The following is a 20,596-nucleotide window of genomic DNA, read 5'->3' on the forward strand; positions in this document are numbered from 1 at the left end:
CAGGAGCACTGTATTCCTTCCCTTTAATCAAAAACACTTTACCGCCTAATTATGGCTACAGCATGTGTTCTGGCGTTACAGACCATATTTCACATGCATTTTACAAAGTGGGTCCGTAGCATGTCACACAGCACCCTCTAAATCATTACAAAAGCACCTGTTTAGAAGAGGATTCTTGTGCAACATTCCACTTTCTGTCTAATGATTTCTCACAAAAGGACGGCTAGTGTTTTTGATTCTGTCATCATCTGCATTTGTGTTCTCTGGTCAGCCGAGCTGAGCCCGGAGGTCAGGATAATTTAAATGGATTGGAAACCTATTCGCATCTGTGTCCCAGGGCTGGTGAGAGGCCCGCTGGCTCAGGGCAGGGGCCGAGAGAGAAGGCACAGGGAAGGCCCCGAGCCTCAGGCACATGCAGCTGCCACCCCGGGCTGAGCTCACCGGGCCTGCCCTCCTGACAGAAGGCAGCGTGCTCCCCCTTAACATGCCCTGTTCATGTCACACCTCAGAGACCACTAACAGGAAAAGCAGCATAAATAAAGCCCCTTTAAGTCCTAGAGCACTTTATAGTCTACGGAACACGTGCGCATGCATTGAGCCATCTGTAAAAAGAAACAGGGAAAATGCTACTTCCTCCTACTTCACGCTGGAAAACTGAGCCTGGGGTACACCCTGGGCTTGGCCCGGAAAGGACCAGGGAAGTCTCGGAACCCATGTCCACGATGCCCTGTCTGAGGCTGTGGACGAGGCAGCAGTTCCTGCAGCCCTGTCCTCGCCCGTGTCTCCAGCATCTTCAAGCACCAGCCTCAGCCTCAGCCTCAGCCTTCTTCCCCCCACACATGAGGGGAGGGGAAGGGGATGGAAGGGGCAGGAAGGCACTGGGCGAGACCAGTGGAAAAGCAGCCTGACTTGTTTTCCTTCTGGAAAGTGCAGCCGAGCACCACGTTCCGATAGTGACCCACTGTTTGTCTGAAACACTTTTCCAAACCAAAACTGTTACCAACAGAAGACAACGGCATCGTATACAGATTTTTAAATAGACAAAGAACTGCCTCAAATGCTAGCCGGATGGACTCGTGAAGAGAAACGTGTGTGTGCCGCTTCCTATGGGAGTCATTGGTCAGAGCGAGGTCAAGTCTTCCACTGCAGTCAGGCACACACGACACAGGACAGACCATTGTGATCACAGCTCAGAGCACAGTCCAGTGGCAGCAGGGACAGTCACCACTGCCACCATCCGTGTCCAAGACTTCTCATCCTCCTACAGGGGGACTCTGACCCCATGAAGCATGAACTACCCATCTCCTCTCCCCTCTTTGAGAGCAGTTAAGTTGCTGTGGCTGATTTTTGTTGTTTTTAGAATTGTTCTTTTTTAAAGTCTTGAACTAATAATATTTTTAACAACCCAGTATCTGAAAACTAGTGAGAAAAAAAACAGGCCTGGCTGGTGTGGCTCACTGGGTGAGCATTGACCCATGAACCAGGAGATCACAGTTTGATTCCTGGTCAGGGCACATGCTTGGGTTGTGGGCTTGATCCCCAGTAGGGATCATACAAGAGGCAGCTGATTGGTGTTGATGTTTCTCTGTCATTGAGAAATCTCTCTCTCTCTCCCTCTCCCTTCCTCTCTCTCCAAAAATCAATAAAAACATATTTAACAAAAAAAAGAAAGAGAAATGGTTGACAGTGTTATAGACTAACTTTATGAATTCTAAAAGCTGCTACATGAGCCTTAAGAATGGACAATGTTTTCCTTCTTGGTCTCCTTCAAGACCTGTAAGATGAGATGACAAGATGGCTCATCTAGCATTCTTTTCGTTATACCACATTGTATTCCCCTCTCTCTATTTTTAGTCATTTGTTTAAAAATATGAGTTCAATAGGTAGCTTAACAATATGGTAACAAATGTTAATCACAATGTCCCTTTCAAATACTGTCTAGGAAATGTTTATAATATAGATCCCCATTTTCCGGTGTTAGCTAGAAGACACGTTGCCCACTAAACCTCAACCCGTTGGAAGTCCTCATTTCTCCTAATTCACCCTATTTTGGAGTTGGCACTTTTTCTAACACTTCATCTTGTCTTTATAAACATTTTATTATATAAGCCAAGAAAATGTCTACATATTCCTCTAATAGATAATCAGTCATCTTTGTGATACAAGGCTCAACACAGAGACAAGGAAACAGAGTTACAGATCAAATAGCAAGCTGAGGATCTCAAAGTCAGCATCAACTGTGGGAAATGGAAAACCATGGTCAAGGTCCATGGGTCAGACACAGAACAAAGAATGTGTGGAAACATAGTCCCATGAACCAAGTACACAGCACACAGGACAAACAACCATGGGCCTTGTGTAAAAACTGCTCTTTTCCTCAAATGTTTCAGACACAGATTCATCACTAGCTCCAAAAAAAGTGTCTTAGTTGGTTTTACTGCTGGTGTAAGCTCTAGGTCAGAAATTGACTGCCACAGAATTTCTCAAAGAGACTCAAAATTACCACAAACACTTGAATTTTTTGAATGGTCAAAGTAGCAGAACATTCTTTGGGGTCGTGCAATTGTATCATACAATTGATTCACAGAACATCCAACTCTAAGAGTTGTAATGACCATTAAGAATTGTATTGACCATTAAGAGTTATAATGACCACGGATGTTCTAAACTTAAGTATCTGCAGGACGCACAAGTCACCAGCAAACTCCCCACTGCAGTTGTCCTCGATAAAATGCAAGGATCTCACATGCATAGGGACCTGCTCTAGGAAAGAAGAGATAATTCCCTGTCATGAGGATGTTTACGGCCTAATAGCACAAGGCAGGTCCAAAGTCTCTATTCTGTGCAACATGTGAAACTGATGAGGAAACACATGCATGGGAGCTACGGGAGCGCACAGCAAGAAGAGCTAGCCTACTCTCCGGCTCGTAGTTGGGAAAGTGTTCTGGCTTTTCTAGAAGGTATAGGCTGATCTGACTTTCAGAGGCTGAATGAGTTTCTCACGGCGGCCCAGCTGGTGAATGAAGGAACTGGGATTTGAATTTTGGTCTTTCTATTTCTATACTCACCCCCACAGAAAAGATAAGTCATTCAGTACTAAGCACAGCCATAAGGCAGTTCATGTCAGGTTGCCTTCATTTCTGAATAAAGCCTTAGTGTTACCTTAGTGACAATGGACATAGCTTACACCTCAGTTGAAGGATGGATTTTCCCCCCTCCATTCATTTGAACTAAAGTTTAATAATTTGGAAATATCAGCTAAGCCTAACCTTGCACACCACATTGGATATTGCAAATGACAAGCCTATAAAAATAAATAAATAGGAACAGAGAGAGAGAGAGAGAGAGAGAGAGAGAGAGAGAGAGAGAGAAATGGAAAGAGAGAGGGAGGGAGGGAGAGAGGGAGGGAGGGAGGAAGTACATGTCAGGCAAAGCTACAGCTTGTCAGAAGTTCTGAGTTTTGAAATACCGATTTTAAGTCTTGCTTTGAATGTTCTTGCAGAGACAGATGATAGGGAAAATCCTCTGAAAAAGCTGATTACACAATATGGTGCACAGAGAAATGACAAGGAAAAACAAGACTCGGTCTCCTCAGCTTTTTAACAGGCATGTTGGTCTTTTTGCTTATACATCCCACTGCAAATGCTTTTATGGGTGAAAAAAATATGTGAACGTCTATGCTTACATTTCCAGAGATCATCGTGGGTGACCTACAAATTCCTATTGCCAGTAGGAGACTACTCACAGATGGATAACTCCTCTCATTCTTCACAATGGCCTGGACCAGTGATGCACACCCATGACCGAAAGGCAGGGAGGAGCAGGCAAGCCAATAAAGGCACTTCCTTCCCGACGCACAGTGGGGGTGTGACTTTGTGCATTGTCCCTTTTGGGGAGCTGGAGATCTGAAGATATTTTGGGGTGTGTTAGTCCTGGGCAAGAGCCCTTTGACTGTGACATTCTCTCCATTCATCAAGATAATACAGATACGCTCAAGTCCTGCATGTACCAGAAATGGCAGCAAATGTTCTCCCAAGAAAGTTGTATTGGCAACAGCATATGGTCTATTTGGATGACAGACCATGGCTCCAGGAATATCGACACACTCGAGTCTTCAAGTGATACAAATCACCTACATCCTACCAGACCTCTGACGCTGGTGCTCACTATCAGGTTCACGGCCCTGGAACTCACGCCAGGCTCCCTCTGGCTGTGAGCAGTCTGGCCATCCCTCTGGTTGCAACTGTTCTTTATGGTTTTCTGCAGGACACGCCAGTCACCAATGCACACCCCACTGCAGTGTCCTTGAAAAAATGCTAGGCTGCACTGCAGGTTGGCTGCCGCAAATACAAGGGAGAAGTGCTTTGTCTCCTCCCTCTATCCCTCTGCCTGAATTTCAAGGTCATTTGTCTTCAACTCACATTTGCCAAGAACCATCCATTTTTCATTTTTAATATTTCAATATGGAAGCTGTTTCAATATGTATTCCCATCCTTGAGAGCAGATGCCATAAGTCACCCTTGTTTCTCCCTCACGGCTGGTGAAGTCAGACTGAGGATGGACCTATGTATGTTGACATGCCTAGCTTCCCAGGGACTGGGCTTAAGTCTTCTTGTTCAATATTTAACAAATATTTGTGTGGCCACTCACTGCAGGCTAGGCACATTTTTATTGTACTGACTATTTATAATCCTGAAAATAAGTGGTGTTCCCAGTTATTGGTGACAAGACTGAGATTTTGACAAGCAAATAATCTGTACAAGTCCCACAGCTATGAGGAAGCAAAATTTCAACACAAGCTCTCAAATTTTCATTGTTCCTATTACTTTAAAAGACTCGGTAAGCAAAAAGCAAATAAGTAGTTACTAATCAATCCCTGCAAATCTATATATATAAAAGCCTAAGTGACCGTTTGACCATTCGACCAGTAGCTATGATGCACACTGGCCACCAGGGGGCAGGCGCTCCAACTGGTAGGTTAGCTTGCTGCTGGGGTCCAGCCTATTGGGGCTGGGCGAAACAGGCCAGACACACCCTGGATGAATGCACGCACCAGGCCTGTTTGGGCCCAATCCCCGCAGGACAGGCCGAGGGACCCCACCAGTGCATGATCAGGGTGGGGAGGGACCACAGGAGGGCTCCAGGGTGTGTCTGGCTCATCTCACCCAGTCTCAATCGGGCTGATCAGGGTCAACTGGGGCTGTCTCGCCCAGTCCCGATCAGGGCAGGCCGGCCAGGGAAGGACCCCACGGGTGCATGAATCCATGCACCGGGCCCCTAGTAAGTGATACAAAAATATATTTAAAAGTTGCTCTTGTGCCCTGGCTGGTTTGGTTCAGTGGATAGAGCGTCAACCTGCAGACCGGAGGGTCCCGGGTTCGATTCTGGTCAAGGACACATGCCTGGGTCATGGGCTCAATCCCCACTAGTGGGTGTGCAGGAGGTGGCCGATTCATGATTCTCTCTCATCGATGATGTTTCTATCTCTCTCCCTCCCTCTCTCTTCCTCTCTAAAATCAATAAAAATATATTTAAAGAATCTTTAAAAAAATAAATAAAAGTTTCTCTGTGTAGCTAGATAAGTAAGATGGCAGTATAAAGGTGGGCATGTCTGCTATATCACATTTATTAGACACACACACACTATTCATTACTTATTGACACATTATAGTTACGTAGTACATAGTGTATATGATAATGATAAGTTATGATGATGATGGTGATTATGATGATGATAGTTAATGTTCCTATAAGCCCTTTTGATGTGCCAGGCACTGTTGTAAAAACACTGTATGCATTGCCCCGTTAATCTCCACAAGACTGCTCTGAGGTGAGTGCTATTATCATCCCCATTTCACAGATATTGAAACTGAGGTGCAAAGGATTTATGTACTTTGACCAAGATTGCACAACTAAGGAGTGAGAGCTGAGGTTCAAGGCGGCCGGTCTGTCCACAGAGTCCATGCCCTCCATCCGTTGGGAAGGAATCTACACCTAAAACAGGCTCCTTTTATACCTGGGCCCACCACGCCACTGTTCAGGGCTCGCTTGCTGTCCTTACTGAGTATGTTCATCTTCACACACGTCCCCATTATTTCTGACTTACTTCTCTATTTATCTGTTGACGTATATTTCCTGACTTATTTCTGTCTGTCACCCCATATATATCCTAGGCTAATGGAGCTAAGAAAAAAAGTGGGCTGAACACCTTTATATTTAGTTTGGGGATTTTTATTCACCCCCTGAATTTGAAATGGAAGATTCACTTATTTATGTGTTCTTTTAAAAACTTATACAATAATTCCCTTTTATTATAAATAATATAGCATCTATTTTTACTTGCCCTTTAATTGTCAACTAGTAATTAAGGCTAGCTTTCTCCAAGCACACAGAGTAGCTGAAAGAAATGCCCTTTACTTAATTACTGCGACTCCCCATGGAGCTACACTCTGGATAAATTACATTCACTGGATAGAAGTGAAATGGTGTTTGAATCTAATAGACTACATACTTAAACCCGAAGACACCAGAAAGAACCAGGATGAATTATTGGTCCAAGCTGCAAAAGCCTTGAATGGCTGCTCTGTTTACTGTAACATTACCTCCTTTGGCACATTTTTTTTTAAAAGAAAAGCTCAAAGCTCTAAGCTTCCATTCCCAGAGTCTAGATTACTTTATGACTGACTGTCGGGAGTAATTTATTTTGAACGGACCGATGCCCCAGTGAATCAAGCACAAATTCCTCCACATGAAATTGAAAATCCTCACCAATGGGCTCCATGTCAGGAACAGCCTCTTTCTCTGGTTGCAAAGCAAATCTGTGTATTAATTAGATTAACTGGCAGCTTCTCCTCCCCTCTCCTCCCCTGGGAGGTCCCCTGAAATTTGATTTCCATTCACTTCATTTTCCTAATATTGCTCTCAAAAGTCCTGAATGGGATGTCTGATTTCTGAATGTAAGGCCCAATTTACCATCTTAATTCTAGATGAGTTCCCAACACTGTCAGTACCTCATGGGCACCACACAGAGCTGTGTCTGCATCGGCACTCCCTTGGTTTTTACTGTCAATCCCATCTCCATTTTTGTTTGTTTGTTTCTTAAAGTTCTGGCTTTCTAATCTCTTTCTCAAAGCACTCAGCAACCCATTTAATAACAAGCAAATACACAAACAAACAAAAAACATTCTTTGGCCAGCTGACTCTAGAAATATTTTTAATTGTGACCTCTCACAAGTATTTAAGATTTAAACCTTAGCCCCAAATAAATAAGAAGATAGTGTTTTTCCCATTTAAATAAATTACCTGTCAGTATAAGGGAGGCTTAATATCATTTTTTTCTTTATAAACACAAGGAGTATAAAACAAACTGGTATAGTAAGTAATGTAACAGATTCCTAAAAATTATCCTGGCCAGTCCAAGGATTTTGTATGAGGACAGTTATCCTATCTAATAAAAGAGAAACATGGTAATTGGCGTACGACCGCTACCCTTCCCATTGGCTAATCAGGGCAATATGCAAATTAACTGCCAGCCAAGATGGCGGCTGGCAGCCAGGCAGCTTGAAACTAACACGAGGCTTGCTTGCTTCGGTGACGGAGGACTCCAACATTCCCCGCCTGCCGCTGTAGGCCTCTGAGCTGCAACTCTAAGCAACTATGGAACAAATATAGAAGCTAAACAAAACCCCAGAAACCTGATTTAGTCCGCCAGGCTTCAGCCAGCAGGATCGCAACATTGTAAGCAAAGGCCAGAAACCTACTTTCAGCAGCAGAGGCCTAAGAGCTGGAGCCAAGCCTCAAAGCTAAAGCTGGCCCAGAATAAAAAAAAAGAAAAAGAAAAAAAGGAGCAGTTGGGAGCTTCAGTCACCCCCAGCCTGAAAACAGCCCTCAGCCCCTCACCCAGGCTGGCCAGGCACCCCAGTGGGGACCCCCCACCCTGAAGGATGTGTGACCAGCTGCAAACAGCCATCATCCCCTCACCCAGGCTGGCCAGGCACCCTAGTGGGGACTCCCACCCTGATCCAGGACACTCTTCAGGGCAAACCAGCTGGCCCCCACCTGTGCACCAGGCCTCTATTCTATATAGTAAAAGGGTAATATGCCTCCCGGCACTGGGATCAGCGTGACAGGGGGCAGTGCCCCAATCCCCTGATCGCCCTGCGGCTCTGTGTGTGACAGGGTGCGGCGCCCCAACCCCCCCTCCCCACTCCCCCCGCCTCCACGGGCCCTGCTCTGTGTGTGACGGGGTAGAGCCATAACCTCCCCATGGGCCCTGCTCTGTGTGTAACCTCCCCATCAGCCCTGCCCTGAGTGTGAGAGTGGCGGCGCCCCAACCCCCTGATGGGCCCTGCTCTTTGAGTGACAGGGGGCAGTGCCCCAACCCCCTGATTGGCCCTGTTCTGTGCGTGACAGGGGGTGGTGCCGCAACCTCCCCATCAACCCTGCCTTGAGTGTGACAGGGGACGGTGCCCCAACCCCCCAATCGGCCCTACCCTGAGCGTGACTGAGGGTGGCATCACAACCTCCCGATCGCCCTGCTCTGTGCATGACAGGGGGCGGCGCCCCAACTCCCCAATCAGCCCTGCTCTGAGCCTGACCAGGGGCTGCACCTAGGGATTGGGCCTGCCCTCTGCCACCCGGGAGCAGGCCTAAGCCAGCAGTTCGTTATCCCCTGAGGGGTCCCAGACTGCGAGAGGGCACGGGCCAGGGCTGAGGGACCCCCCTCCCCCCGAGTGCACAAATTTTTGTGCACCGGGCCTCTAGTTACATTATAATTAATAATACCAATGTATAATTTCATTTCAACACAATTAACATGGTTCTTATTATGTATCAGAAATTCTGCTAACAAAGCACCACTCACAAAGCACACCAGCCTCCCATAGGCTCCCGCGAGAACCAGTGACAGCAGGAACAACAGGAAGGAAACATTAACTGGGTTATTATTCTATTTTTTTATAAAATTTTAACATATATGACAGAAACCACATGGTTTCATATCTTGATTTCTATTTTCTAATCTCCAAAAATGATCCAAACTTTTTCCTTTATCCATGTGTAAACACTATGTGTAGTGGGTGTGTTATTCAAGGCTCTTTTGGTGCAAAAGATGAAAAGCCAACTCCAAGCAGCTGAGCCCAAAGGGGATTTCTGGTGTTTGTCTACAGAGTGGACAGGTCTTGATAGGGAACGTTGGTCCCAAGAATGCCTGCACACAAGGGTAAGAAGGAGGGATTCTGGCTTCTCCCATTTCTGCCACCGGACACCATCCTCCCCATTCTAGACTCCTTCGCCAGTGGGAATCATGGTTGACAGCAGCACCGCACCTGAACGTTCACACCTCAGGGCAGCACCAGAAGGAAGGATTACTCCAACCGGTGGGAAAACTGATTGGGAGAACCATTTCCCCCAACGCGAAAAGATTCTGTCCCCAGAAGATCCAAGGGGCTGGGCAGGCAACCATGAAAGTCTACCCTGGATAGATGTTCAATGCAAAGGCAAACCTATCATCAGCGAGAATTTCTGGTAAAAACTATGAGGAGGGATAAAGACTCCCAGGGAGGAAATTAAAGAGACAAGACAAATGGAGCAAGAATGTGGCCACTGAAAAAGGCAGAGAGTTAGTGGAAAAATGATAGAAAGCCTGTCCGCAGGTCTACTGAGCCCTTCTGGGCCCTGACACTGAGCCCATAGAACTCTGCGTGAGCGGAATAGCAGGGACAGACCAGTGGGAAATGCAGTGATACTGATGACAAGTTCAATTCCTCCCGCAGTAGTAAGGACACGCCTAGTGAATGCACTCTGCTAGGGACGGCAATGGATAAAAAATTGCTAAGAAATAGGTGTCAACCTCAGAACCTAATTCAGGAGGATGAGCAGCAGCATATGTGCTGCAGGGCTTCTCGCTGTCATTGAGCACCACTGGGCTGGGATCAAACAGGCACCGTTGGAGACAGAGCAAGCAGAGTAGATGGGCTCAGGGAGAAGGTCAAGGACCAGGAAACATTTGCAGTGTCTTCCATGGCCTGAGGTCACAGTGGCGGTCTCGGCGTCACGCAGCAAACCAAGCAAACAGCCCATCAGCACTGAAGGGAACAGGCCTGAATGCGCCCAGACTGTCACCTCCCAGCACATAGTTAAAACCCAGATTGGACACATGTTTGACTACAGGCCTGGGTAGTGGCTGTTTCCTCTACTCAGACTCAATGGCATATCTTCGCGGCCCTGCTGTGTGGGCTCTGTTTAGCTTCCTGAAGATGTGCGGGTGGACCTATGTGTCAGGATGGCCGAGTGGGCTAAGGCACCAGACTCAAGTTTGCAACAGCATGGATGGAACTGGAGAGCATTATGCTAAGTGAAATAAGCCAGTCAGAGAAAGATAAATACCACGTGATCTCACTCATTTGTGGAATATAATGAACAACATAAACTGATGAACAAATACAGATCCAGAGACAGAGAAGCATTGATCAGACCCTCAAACCTCAGAGGGAAGGTAAGGGGGGGGAGAGATCAACCAAAGGACTTACATGCATGCACATAGGCCTAACCAATGGACACAGACACCAGGGGGGTGAGGGCACAAGCGGGGGTGGGGGGGGGGGTGGGGGGGGATGGGGGGGGATGGGGGTAACGTGGGGATAAGGACACAGATGTAATAACTTAATAAATAAAAAAATTTAAAAAAAGATGTGTGGGTGGGAAACAAAATGCAGAGACTCACTATAATGTTGGCTTGTCTGTGTTGTTGTCTTGTTTTTAGGTGTCTTTACCACATCCTCAATCCAGCTACAAGACAACCTTCCATCCTTCATGCCTATTTCTTCCCAGCCAACAGATCTCTTTTTTTTGGAATAAGGCAAGGTAAGAAGGTGCAATTAAATATTTTTAGCCAAGTCTCATTCAGCTCCACAGTGTTCTCAGTGGAGAAACTGAGATGCATTATTTCCCCATTTAACAAACAAGGAAATTAAGGGACGGAGAATGTCAGCAGGCCTCCCGAGAGCAGCCTGAGTCACGCAGACACTGTGACTCACTGTGACCATCTGAACTCTTCTCCCCAACCAATAGCCACCCATTATGTTTGGTCCCCAGTGGGCACCTCAAACCAGCAGTGCCCAGGCAGCACACAGGACCAAGCTGCAGTTGCCAGGAGAGGACAGAGAGTAAAGCATCCTTCCCCACCCTCACTGGGTCTTGAGTTAGAAATGAGGAAACGGGCTAGAAGTACCACTGTCTGTCCAGGGAAATGCTGCCATACCAGGTCTCTGAGCTGGCATGTTTTGGAAAAAGCCAGTTCTACTGGGCACTGCATTGCTTTGCACGGTGCCAGGTAACCCAGAGCCTGACACCCAGGGCAACTTCAGAGGGAAGCGCTCCCTGTGCTGTCAGAGTGGCTGTTGACTACCCCATCCAGTGAGACATGTCGAGATTTACCTATTGGTCAGGACTTTAATCTAAAAAGGTGGTCTGGCTTCCACAGGGCAGAGGAAATGGGCTGTCGGATGTCCCCACACCTCCCTCTGGCTTCAGGCCCAGCATGAGGGAGGGGGCTATGTGCTTCAGCTGAAGGACAAGACTCCACCGTCACTGAGAACTGCTCAGCTGCTGGTTTCAGTGTTGTATTCTGGCCTGTTTGTTTGCTTGGGTGGTCACAGAGTCTTTACAAAGTGAGAAATGGGCAGAATGCACAGTTCTTCTCAAGGCGCCATCTGTCAGCTTAGTGACATCGGGGTTCACAGGGTGACCTGGTAGAGGACCACGGAGGGAGGACCATGGAGGGAGGTTTACAGAGGGAGGGCCACGGAAGGGGGACCCCGAAGGGAGGACCACGGAGGGAGGCAACCAGGAGCGAGGGAGGTGATGGGTAGAACCAGGAGAGTGCCTGTGGGGTTACTGAGAAATGGTGAAATTCTGGAACTATCTGAAGGCAGCGGTGATGGAACTTTCTAGGAGCGTGCGTTGAGGTGCGTGAGAAGGGAGCTGAGGACACAGGAGCTCTGAGCCTGGGCTGAGAGGAAGCTGCTGTCCAGTGGGGGGGGGGGGGGAAGGGGGCAGGAGGAGCTGATCTGGGGAAGAAAGGAACAAGGACCCCTCTTCCTGTCCCAGACAGACGCGGTTGTTTCCCCAGGAGTTAGCACTCAGTCATTTGTGGCCACGTCTGTCTTTGTGGCTAAAATTCAGCACTAGTGTCTCTACTTTGCATTCTCAGCTTGGCTGGGTCTGAAGGCATGCCAGAGCAGAAGGGAGGCTGTTCAAACTATGAGCACACGTGGTGATGGGACAAATTCTACACGGAAACCTGCTCGTAAATAGAGGATTGTCTGCACCTTGAGACCAAAAGCCAGGCTCCTGTTTTCTTTGATTCCACAAAGCACCCAGCACAGCACCTTGCAAAGGAAAGCCATTCAGCGGATGTTGGATAAACCACACACACACACACACACGCACACACGCGCTTCCAATAATGACTTTTCATGATGAAAGCAGTGATTGTGCTTGTGTTTTCCAAGGGAAGGGGTTGAGAGAGAAAATAAAGCCTGTCTTAATCAGTGTATGAGGATTTACCGTCATTATGAAATGGTTCCGTTTCTTTCACAGAAAACCAGAGATCAGCACCATGGCATCACCCAGGCTTCAGACAGTAAGACTGTTTGGACTCGGAATGCGCCATGAAGTGCAGATAAACAGTATTTGTAACCCTGGCCACAGACCGTGGCGACTTCCCTGGCATCTGAGGGAATTACCCACTGAGGCCGGCTCATGGGTCCAACTGTCTCGCAGGGAGATCGTGGGCATTCCATGGGAATCACAGACTCAGGCTTCACACCTCCGGTGCCTGCTCTCCCTTCACCCAAAGCATCATACCCCCCCCACCCCCCCCACCCCCCCCCCCAAAAAAAAAGCTCTTCTCATAATTTCTTTACCTCTGGAAATGAAAACCCATATTTCCAATTGCTCAGGAAAAATTAAAATAGAAATAAAACCACACATGAAATGCTACAGCCTTAAGAAAGGAAGGTACAACTTTATTCTCTGCCTACAGCACCAAACGCCAGGCCCCTGCAGACTCAGCTGCTACTCCAAGGAAGCAGGACTGACTGCGGGCAGATACAAGCAGACTCGGTTACTACGTCCCAACCCACATTTGGTCCATTACCCCTGCTGGCCGTTAGCTATGATGCTCCTAAGAGTTGGTCTATACATGATAGTAGGTCTGTCTTCAGAAATAATTCAAAATAAATAGCTATTTGAGGCAGCATTTCCCACTGTTCTTTTATCTTAACATTGCTAGTGAATTTCACTTAAGGTTATTCAAGATAAAGCAAGGTTCATAGGCTCCTTAAAAGGCTGGATATTTAAACATTAAATACACGGTGTTGGTACAAGATAGCCACTATGAGTTCAATCGGCATCATACCACGCACTAGAACAAACTCCACATGAGTCAGAAGAAAGCAAATAACATGAAATGTGCTACAAGAAAACATAGATGACTTCTGCTGTTGCCTAGATAAGGGAACAACATTTCTAGCTATGACTAATATCCCAGATGCATTAAAAAAGAAAAATATTCTACTATGTTAAAATGAAAACGAGACATCACATGACAAATAAGCAAAACCAAACATAGGACAAATGGGCAGAAAAACATTCTGACTTCACGAGAGCAAGAACATTTCCCTTGAAAGACGCTGTTAAGAACAGTAAAGGCAAGTCCCAGGCTGGGAGCCATGCTTCCGTTATCTGACAATGAACTTGTGTCCAGGGTACACGGGAAATCTGGCAACTCAACATTTAAAAACAAACACCATGATTAAACAAATAGGCAAAGGGTTTGAACAGTAACAGGCACTTCGCCAAAACAGGAGGTCCCGCCCCACCTTCTCCTGTGGGACAGAGCAGGCTTGACCGACAGTTTTCTAGTAACACGCCTGAGCGTGTGAAGCTACGAACCCAGGGGACTCCCACCTCGCTGTTCCTTTATGCCAACTCCAGAGTGTCTTCATGTCTCCACTGCCAACAGAGGGCACCCACCTTTATCTAAACGAGCCAGAGAGGACCCTACCTCACAATACTCCACCATCATCTCTTTTGAGAACGGCACTTAAAGGGTCATTCCTAAAAAGGGGCAGCCAGGTGAATCGTGGTTCCCTGAGCACCATCTCCATGGGCCTTCTCCTGCATGGAGAGCGATGGTTTCCTTGGCCTGAAGCACCGAGGGGGACCGCGTGGTCATCTCCGGTCCAGCAGGAGCGTGTGGTCAGGTCTGAGGGCAGATGTTAGAAAGCAGCAGCAGCTACAACTCTAGAGTAGAACAGAGAGTCTCCTCATAACGACCGGCAATCCCAACCCATGCCAAATTCTCCAGAACATAGGAGAATGGGTCATTTGGAAATTTAGGACTCATTTCTATCTTTAAAATATCTACTCAGTGATTTAGGAAGTGGGGGAGTATCTGGCCAGTTTGAATTAATTTTCTCTGTTATTTGCTACTTCAATAAATATGTATGGAGCCCTTTTGCATGGAGAAGGACAGAGACTAAACCACTAATATAATAAACATATAATTTCCAAGTTTCATACGTGTCCAGGGAGTATCAGGCTACTGTGAGAGAGGAAACGGGGTGTCATTGCTAACTTTAGGGGAAACCCAGAGGCCAAAGCCCGAAGGAGGCCGAAGGCTTGCTGTTCCTGAGGAATGGGTGGGAGGGTGGTGGAGAACGGTGAACGATAATAATGGCAGACGCAACATCGGTGGAGCAGTTATTTGCCTCAAGTTACTGTTCGAATTACTCTCCACATATTAAAACATTTCATTGTCACAATAACTCTGTTACTAAACCCATTTTACAGATAAAGAAACCGAGAAAGAGATAGTTGAAGTAATTTTCCAAGGCTGTCCAGCTAGCTAGTGGCACAATCTATATCCAAACCCAACAAATCTCTCTCTAGAAATGAATTCCAGAGTAAGCAGCTGCTGAGTTGTAAAGGAACCCATGGGTCAAGGTGAGGATTTGAATGAGCAACTTGAGTAGTTACATGATGTTCATAGTTACATGATTCTGCTCATGTTTTAAAATCTTTCCCTATATAAACTGTACTCACAGAGCCAATAATCAGGTGAAAGTGACATCACATTTTAAAAGCTTGAAATTGGCATTGAATCCTGCTTTTATGTTTTGTATTATCCTCCTTTTAAAAGAAACCCTACACCTTAGAGCCAGGAGTTAAGGATCTACATCTAATGTACATTCCTGGGAAATCTCCCCCCTCTAGGTTTTTAAGAAATTGTATTGATAAATACATCAAAAAACAGTAAAGATCGGTGTTTTATTTGAAGAATAAGGATGCTTGCCCAAAACCAACTGAAACTGATAGGGAATCTATAAAAAGCAAAGCAGACAGATAAACCTACTTGAAAATCTTATTTCCATGACAACAGAAACAGAGCATTAAAGGGCCAGCACACCTCCGCAATGCGCCACTGCTAACACATTCAACCCCCTAAAATACTTTAAAGAGAAGGAATAATCTTTATAACTATGCATGAACATGTGAAAATATGCTATCCATTTCTAAAAACAAGGGTAAAAAACCAATGTTTTTAATAGTCAGATGCAAATGAGCAGATTTCCTACTGATTCTGGGAAATGCAGAAATAAATGGACAGCATCAGTTCACATTGCATACAAGCTACGTGTTTTGTAGTTTCCATATTTGTAATTCAACTCATCATTTTAAAAATTACCCAGTTAGTCCTATTGCTTTACGATAACATACAGAGTGCTTGCTCATGAATACACATGGAGTCAAAATACTTTTTTATTCAAAAATATGATATAAGCTACACATAGTCTAGAATTTAGTTATTTTTGGTTTTGCATATATAAAACACTTGAGAAAATTCTGGAAAATAGCTTTGTTTCTCTAAGATAATAACAATATTTTGCACAGAGATCTTTTGGGGATGTTTCTAAAGTTTCCTAAATTTGAAAGATTCTCCAAAGGCAAATTATCATCAAATTATGTAAGATAATTTAAGTTCTAATTGCTATTTAACATTATATAAACCAGCCCAGTCGGTGTGGTTCAGTGGTGAAGCGTTGACCTATGAATCAGCAGGTCACAGTTTGATTCCCTGTCAGGGCACATGTCTGGGTTCGATCCCCGTGTGGAGTGTGTGGAGCATTTGCCCATGTTCATTCTTACACAGAAACCTATCCCATGCTTGTTCTTCATGACTTGCTTTAAAACCCAACCCTGTTGGGCTGATTCTGCCATATCACATTGCAATTCACAGTGGCAAATAATATGATGCTGCACAAAATATCCAGAATTTGAGGTACAGAATATCAAATTCAAAGAATTTCAGACATGTAACAACTATATTAATACTAACATACAGGTTGGGGCAAAAGTAGGTTTCCAGTTGCTCGTATAAATAATAGTGCAATAGTTAATCAATAACAGTACAAGCCTACACTCTGTTCCAAGCACTCACCACTCTAAACCTACCTGTGCTCCACCTGTGTAACGCTTCTGTCCTCCTTATTAATCTGTCTCTAAAGTGTAGCCTTGATATGACTGAACCTACAGATGAAGGAATGGAGGTGAGTTCAAAGCATTTGATTTACATGAGCTTCATTTTGAGCTCAAAAACAAACAGTATTGGAATATTTTTGTTGCTAATATAAGCTGTATAAGTAAAAGCCAACAATCAATGAATTTCCCTTTTTGGCTTAAAAGCTTCTTATAACATATAGAAAAAGACACAGTGCAGATAGTGACTAAACCCAGACAGCAACCCCCTGCAGCAGGAGGCAGTTTGGCCTGGCAGGGAAAAAGAGCTAGAACACTCTGTCTAACACATTCTAACAAGTGAACTCGGAACACCTCGCTGCCACAGTTTCATTCAGAACCACCCACCGGATGGCCCCCCTTCCTTCAGTCTGGAAACCAGGTTTCTGCGGGCACACGTGCCCATGCGCTCAAGCACCTTTCTGAAGAAATAGTCACTCTTTAATTCCCTCTCAAGACCACACCTTCACATCTCCTTTGCCTACCCTTGCATCCTGGCCCCAGATATTTTTCCTTTGTTAGTTGGCAAGAAAGCTCATTTTGGACAGTTGTCAAACACCAAGGCTGGAATCTGGTGGCTCTACAAGCTCGTGCAGGAAGTTTCCTGGAACATGGGGCAGTCATGTGTAATTTCCATGACAGCCTGTTTTGTAGCTGTCGGGCTCTCCTGGTGTCAAAGGTAGCAGCCCCTCATGCAAAGCCCTTTCCTGCATGAATACAGCTGCATTTTCAGCCCTGAAAGCCAGTGGTAAGACTCGTTGATGCGGTGGGGAATCATCAGATGAATGAGTTCTTAATGGGAAGGCCTTACATCTTCCTTCTCATTTTACACTTAGGTTCTAGAACTATCCAACTCTTTCACAGTCTTTAAAATCCAACAAGTCACGTAAATTCTGGAGGGTAAGAGGCGATCTAAGCTACAGTCAGACTTGTAGTGGTTACCTAAGAACATTATCACTGAGTTGAGGGTCAGACACAATGGGGATCAAATCTTCCTTTACCTCTCAGTAACTGCAGTATTTTTGGAAAGTATAGTGGTTACCTAAGAACATTATCACTGAGTTGAGGGTCAGACACAACGGGGATCAAATCTTCCTTTACCTCTCAGTAACTGCAGTATTTTTGGAAAGTTATCCTTTTTTAGCTCCCAATTCCTTCACATATAAAATGAAAACATTAATAATTTATCTACCAAAGACAAATGTTCTGGATATTTTAGCAGATAATGTATACATTGCTCAGCATTTGTTTTTAGTGCACAGTAATAAATACTGTCACCTATTAACTAATAAACAAAAAACTTAATAAATATTATTGTTGTTGTTATTAGGCTAAGGAGAAAGTATTATGATTTTGGAGCTTTATTTATCTGTGTATGAATTTTTAAACTATCCAAGTAAGGATTACCTTTGCAAGCATTTATAGTCCTGTAGTGGAAAGAATTTCCCTGTTCGGAGGACCAGGAGGTCAGCACTAGCTAGCCTGGGGAGGAAGAGGGTGAAGACGGCGCGGGGTGTTCCCGTGCTGCCCCGGTCTCCGGGCCCCTTTTCAGATGGATGTGACCTGTCACTAATGCGGGCCAGCTGACTGTGAACAGAGCACAGAGTGTCATTTCTAAGCAAAAGCCTGGATAGCAGACACGAGAAAGACGGAAGCACTGCCTTTTTGGTTAATGCAAGTTGATAGATGGTGTGTCTTCTGTGGCCCAGGCGCTGAAGTTCCCTTGAGATCCACATGGAACCCAGTGCATCCACAGAATATAATCCATTGGTGTGTGGAACCACAAAATCTGCACATTAGTTTGCTATTGCAGCGTAATCTCGCCAGCTCTGCTGAATGCAGAAATGGTTTCATTGACAAGAGGTGAAAACAATCGTGATGCGGCAGTAAGGTGTCCCTTGATACCTGTCTTTATCTTCAATAATTTCCAATTTCATAACTTTTATTTCATTTAATAAGTAGATAATGGAACTGATGTGTAGGCACTTTTCCTGACTGAGGTCATTGCCTGATAAGAAATAGAAGAAAAATATTTATAACAAGACGGTCCTGGTGATACATAAGCACAGATAACATGTTAAGTGACTTCTGAGCAAAGAAAGACAAGTCCTGGTAGGAGATTTCTGGGAAGAGAGGCCATACGGCTTAAGTCTGGAAGAATGGGATGCTTCGGACAAGTGTGGATGAGCAGAATTGAGGGTAGAGCAAACAGTGGTGATCAAATGAGGGAACAGCATGAGTATAGCCAGGAACAGAGAAGAGTGGCTGGGTGAGTCTGCAAGGAGTGAAGGATGGAAATAAATCAATAAAAAGTTATTATCTACCCTCATGCACTTCTATAAAAATATGAGATAAATCTAACAATGTTATTGAAGTAAAGATTTGAAGAGAGATGGAAACTTTATTTGGTGTGAGAGAAATGACCTTGAAGGATTTTAATCCAGAGAGGCACATGCTTCTACACTCCATGTTAGAAATCTATTCTCTATATATAAAAGCCTAAGTGATTGAACAACCAAACGACCGGTCACTATGATGTGCCCTAAGCCAAGGGGCAGATGCTCCAGGCAGGAGTTGCCCCCTGGTGGTCAGTGTGTTCCCACAGCCAACTTCCTGCATGTGACCAACCTCCCATGGTCCACGCAGACTAGGCAAGACAGCCCTGATTGGCCCCAATCGCCCCCAATCACCAGACAGGCCAAGGGACCCCACCCATGCATGAATTTGTGCACCAGGCCTCTAGTCTTAGTGTAAAAGGGATGAATAGAGACAGGACAATAAGCAAGAAGTTCATTACAATACCCTGCTCGGGAGATAACAGGAAACTAAATTAGAATGGCAAGGGACTAGCACTGGAATTCAACACTGGAGATGATGAATTGGAACATTTTTAAGAAATGTAGATTCAAAAAGCTCAGGAAAAGAAAAATAATGGGATGAGGGTGGTGGGAAGGGAGGAGATATAGATATGACTGTTTAAGGACTGCCATTAGTATAAAACAGGACCAGAAACAAGTTTGGCATGAGGGCATCTGATGTTGGACATGCCAGCTTTGCTATGCCAACAGCACCCAGAGAAGGTGAAGAGGAGTGCAGGTCAGAAGGAGGTACAGTTCTGGAGGAGGTGAAGGTGGGGTGCAGGTTAGAAGGAGGTACAGTTCCGGAGGAGGTGAAGATGGGGTGCAGTCAGGAGGGGATGAAGTTCTGGAGGAGGTAAAGATGGGGTGCAGTCAGGAGGGGATGAAGTTCCGGAGGAGTTAAAGAAGGGGTGAAGGTCAGGAGGGGGTGCAGTTCCGGAGGAGGTGAAGGTGGGGTGCAGGTCAGGCCTGCGCCCTCTGGCAATCCAGGACACCTTGGGGGATGTCGGACTGCTGGTTTCAGCCTGGCCTGCGGGGAATCGGGCCGAAACCAGCAGTCCGACATCCCCCGAGGGATGTAGTAGTGCACGAGGTGGCAGGCAGCCGGGGAAGAGCCCGAGCCCGGGCCGGGTGCTGCGCTGGCTGCTCCCGTTCATCCCAGTCCCACTGTGCCTGATGCCAATCAGTAGCTGCCGTGGAGGTGGGAGAGGTTCTCACCACCACAGCTGCGCTTGCCAGCCGTGAGCCCGTTGGTCAGCTGAGCGATGCTCCCACTGTGGGAGCACACTGACACCAGGGGGCAGCTCCTGCATTGAGTGTCTGCCCCCTGGTGGTCAGTGCACGTCATAGTGACTGGTTGACCTGTTGTTTGGTCATCGGTCGCTTAGGTTTTTATATAGAGAGAGAATCTGATGCCTTTAAATATAAAAAACGTTTTTTTTTGATTACAGAAAAACATGAAGAAAAAATCATGAAGCTTTCATGAAAATCGGAAGTGCTAATCAAATAAAACATGGCACAGTCCTCCAGCGAGGCGGCACCCAGAGAGACGGCCTCGTGTGAACAGCAGAGTGATGAGGAAGACCTGGATCCACACACAGCAGACACTGCACCCAAACAGGGGTCCACTGACTGCGGGCACCACCCTCAATCTACCA

General features: G+C 45.8%; 1 protein-coding gene across 1 annotated transcript in view; it reads right to left on the reverse strand.

Annotated features, from left to right (window-relative positions):
- GPM6A (glycoprotein M6A) overlaps positions 1–20,596 on the reverse strand; it is a 191,162-nt gene that overhangs the window by 91,152 nt on the left and 79,414 nt on the right. The gene's annotated exons all lie outside the window — the stretch shown is intronic.

The sequence above is a fragment of the Myotis nattereri genome (assembly GCF_964212035.1).
Source record: "Myotis nattereri genome assembly, chromosome: 2".
In the NCBI taxonomy this organism is placed as follows: Eukaryota; Metazoa; Chordata; class Mammalia; order Chiroptera; family Vespertilionidae; genus Myotis; species Myotis nattereri.